Source organism: Athene cunicularia (genome assembly GCF_003259725.1).
Source record: "Athene cunicularia isolate RWA chromosome 13 unlocalized genomic scaffold, athCun1 chr13_part1, whole genome shotgun sequence".
Classification (NCBI taxonomy): domain Eukaryota; kingdom Metazoa; phylum Chordata; class Aves; order Strigiformes; family Strigidae; genus Athene; species Athene cunicularia.
In genome coordinates this window covers 1,682,127-1,686,277 of record NW_020799117.1, presented here as the reverse complement: position 1 = coordinate 1,686,277, position 4,151 = coordinate 1,682,127, and the positions used below count along the sequence as shown (strand labels likewise).

The following is a 4,151-nucleotide window of genomic DNA, read 5'->3' as shown; positions in this document are numbered from 1 at the left end:
GAATCCAGTGAATTTAGGACGAGCTGTGAATTTTCTACAGGTAAAGAGCTGGGACAAACGACAGGAAGAGGCACAAATGTGTCCCTGGAACCTCTTTGTCTTGGGGAGAGGGAGGAAAATGTCCCTCACTGCTTGGATGGTGGCTCTGCAGTAGCACAGTTCTGGTGGGGAGATCGGCAGGAGCTGCTTTACTTCTTCAGGTTGTGACCGAGGTACAGGCAATGAAAGTGGAGAGAACTAAAGGCGACCACAGGCCCCGTTACTTCACACACAGCCACAGGGAGCAAGCGATCATCCTGCCCCCACACAAATACAGCAGCGAGAGCAAGCCTTCTGGAGACAGCTGCATCTTTCAGGGCTGAGTAAAATCCTTGATCTTCAAATCCAGGTGATGCAGATAAACAGGACTCCTTCACGTTTTTCAGCACACGCCAGAGGAGGCAGCTTCTTGGTAACTATTAATTTCTTGCGATGTGTCCTCCAGGGGATGATCAGAAATCAAATGGTTTCACAGCTACTCTTTTAGCAGCACTACCACCAAGCACCTTATTAAACTTTAATTGGTTATACTGACAATATATGGGACTTACAAAGCGTTTCTACACAAGTGCGATCCTAAGCTGAAAGTCCAGAGGAGCTGTAGGTCCGGTTCCCCTGTGCACATGGAGTGGTCCCAGCGGGATGGCTGGAAACAGATCCCAAATTTTCCTGCCTCCTGGTGCTAAAGAGCAGCATGACCACACTGTACCTCGTGCTGGGTTTGTGTTATCCTGATAGAATCCCAGTGTGCAGGCACCAGCTGAAAACCAGAGGATGTTTGGGATGGGTCCTTACAGTACCTGCGTGGAACGAGCATATTTAATAAATACAAATTCTGAGACACAGGGAAAACTACATTTGAATGGTTGCTGTTGAGAAATGTCACCCGAACCAGTTACGGAGGTCCTTGAGTTACAGCTGAACCTGGCTCATTTACGAGAAAATGTCTTTTATCTGCAAATAATCTCACACACACACACACACCCCTTCACAGACTTTTGCTCAGTTGTTTATCTATGGAAGTTTACTGCATTTCTCCATGGAACAAAGGAAGAGCTATTTTCCTTCACAATGTGTGTTCTTTGTTTCGCATGAAAATATCAACAAGGAAAGTGGAAAATCATGGGCTTTGTCATACTATTTATTCTGGGAATCCTGATTTCATTTCAGAGGAAAGTAAGTTGTGCTTTGCTATCCCATCCATAGCCAAGAGGACCTGAGCTCCACCTTTCTGCAAACCGGCAGCATCCTCTCTGACTGAGACTATCCCCCATATTCCCTTTTTATTTTTCCATTGCTTCCAACCTCCCCTGTGGCTCTGAGAATATCATGCGGGAAGGAGCAGGACCTGGGATACCATCTCCTTCAGTTTTGAACCGTCAGTAGAAACTTCTTTGCTCTGACTAGATGCTTTGTTTGATCTCCCACTTTATTTCCTGGCTTTGTGCAGTGTGAATAATTACAGTCATAGAACTTTTACCTTCCTCCCCCGAGGGGATGGGAAACGGCCTCAGGCTCTTTATCGAGTTTACTGAGCTGTAATGTTGATAGTTTGGAAGTTTGTGAAACTTCTTCACAGGAAAGGTAACTCTCTTCAGCTATAAATAGAGGCCAGCTTTCTACAGCTTATGACATAGCGAACCGCAATATTTGTGTTCAAAAAAAGTAGTAGTAAATTAATTTAATCACGGGTTTCTGTACATTGTTTTTGTCCCAGTCAATAAATTAAAAATATCAAGACAGTTGGCTTGAAATCTCCTACGAAGCAGCCCACTGTGTTCTGTAAATAGTCCCACAAAAAATAGTTGCTTTGTAGGTTTTCGGTGACACAGAAAAAGAGGCAAAACTTCTCATGCTTTTTATGGCTGGAAATTTCAGATGACTGATGAGCATAACACCCATAATGCTCCAGGTTTTTATTACCTGTATTAATAAAATTCGATCAGACAGCTTAATTTCTGCTGCACGGTCTGATCAGGATATGACCGCGCTCAGTAAGCCAAGAGGGGCTCACAGGGATCTGGTCCCCCAGTACTCGGCACTCAGCCTGGAAGGTGGGCAACCAAAAGGCCTCCGCAGCCAGAGGGAAAGGTTCTGGAGATGGTACAGAGGATTAGCCCCAAGTGGCGTTTCCTTTTCAATTACAGAAAGTACAGGACTGACCTAAGTCTCACGGACAGGCTGCGGAAAGGAGCACAACCACGGCACGGGCTGCCCACAAAGGAAGAAGCGAGCGCACGTGGGACCGGCGGTTGGATGCATCACTGGAAAATTACCTGGGGAAAGAGCTCCTTGCGTCAGGGCAGTTAAACGAGAGCAGCCAGTTCACGCTTGGCACGGCATGAGGCACGCTTGCAGGCATCCTCTCTCCTCTGACCTCCTGGGGATGTGCCCTTCTGCTCTGCAGCCACGAGGAACGCCAGGACCTGCAGTGGGGAACAGTCTCAGCAACACCCCTCCTTCAGGACCCCGACCCAACGCAAGCCCCTGCGGAGGTGACGGGACCTCGGCGACCAGAGGGTTCCCCTGTGGGTGCTGAGCCGTGGGGCCTCCTGGGGGCCTGGGGCAGGGAGGGAATAAAACGGGCTGGGGATAAAACGGGCGGGATCTCAAAGGACACAGGGGTGCAGGGGGCTGACACCTGTGTGGGCAGGGAGGGAGCAGAGCACCCCGCTGCGAGCGCCCGCAGAAGCACCCTTGGCGGTGAGCCCAAGGACGTACCCCGCTGCGCGTGAACCCACTCAAGCAATGGAACAACTTCTCCCTTAACATTTGTGACATAAAACGGCTTTTAAAAGAGCCTATTTGAATTATTTTCCCTCCTCCTCTCGCTCATTTGCAGCTATGAACTATAATCCTAGGGCACAGCTGAAAGTTTGCAATGCAAAATTCATGGACCGCTGAGAGACTTTCTTATGCCTGCAACGGATTCTAGTAAGGAAAAGAACTCAACAGTGAAAGGGCGGCACAGCAATTAACGTTTGGATGCACTCATTATGAGCGCTCTCCAGTAGGCCAGGCAGAACTGTGGAGATGCCACGAGCTGGAGAGTGTTGCTAACGCCGCAGACACAAGCGCTGCCGCAGCAGAGGACAAGGCTGCCACGTGAAAAGGCAGTAACAAGAGGTGTGTGATTCACGTAGAAACAGCGGATTGCTACAAGCAGCACGCAGATTACACACCGTTATGTGGAAGAGCATTAGTGCTGCAAAACGATTCTGAGGAACTGGCTCAGCGCCAGCGTGTTAGCAAGAGATAAAATAGCTTTTCCCAGATTTGCACAAAGATGGAGAGAGACGGGGGAAGCACTGCCAGAGACTCTGAGCAATCTGTGGGAAGAGGCTCCTCCACCACCAGTAAGAGGTGTGGAGAGGCAGGAGGGAGGTCAGCATCAACACGAAGGGAGAGAGATGCTCTGCGGGGGGACTGACACACCTCAACTCGCCTTCAAAATGGAGACTTTGGCACAGGCTGACGCTGCATTTTAGTCAAGTTCTAAGGCAGTGAAAACAAAACGGATTCTATTTTCTGTTTTCTTATCCATCCTTGTACAGACAGTTGCTCTTCTCTGTCTTCATGCCACACTGACTGTTCATTCCGTGTTCAGCCTCTCTCGCTGTTTTCCTAGACAAACTGTTCAGTCATTCAGGAATCGATTTAGAGATCTCGATTGCAACACTCGGTGGAGGAGAAAACAAGTTTGCAGGCTGAACATCATCCCTCCAGGTCTTCCAGTCCCGCTCCTTCGCCTGGGGAAAGGCATTTGTCTGGGATTATTTTTTTTTTTTCTCCCCTGCAGAATAGAGAACAATAATAATGTGAAATGCTCGAGCAGAAGTAACTGGTATGGCAGCAGAGAGCATCTCTCTCTGTCTGTAAAGGGAGCTCGCTCTCCTCCGGCGCACACGGAGGGATGCGGGCGCCTTGTGAAGATTTCCCCGTTTCTCCCGAGGTGCCACGTACACAGGTCACACCGCAGGTGCCACGGGAAGGACGCGGAGAACAGGGGAGAGGCAGCGCCACACGGGGCTGAAGGGATTCCCAAGGCCTGCCCCGCCCGCCGCCTTGCTCACTGACTCTGCGGGACGAGGCTCCGCCGCGAAGGCAGACCT

At 49.7% G+C, this 4,151-nt stretch overlaps 1 long non-coding RNA gene across 1 annotated transcript; it reads right to left on the bottom strand.

The window, feature by feature from the left end:
* Positions 1 to 523: 523 nt before the first annotated feature.
* On the bottom strand, positions 524 to 3,865 carry LOC113485460. The gene is made up of 3 exons (XR_003399427.1): positions 3,475 to 3,865; positions 2,316 to 2,465; positions 524 to 839 (listed from the first exon to the last, which is right to left on the bottom strand). It is a non-coding gene; the product is annotated as an uncharacterized LOC113485460 (long non-coding RNA).
* Positions 3,866 to 4,151: the final 286 nt, after the last annotated feature.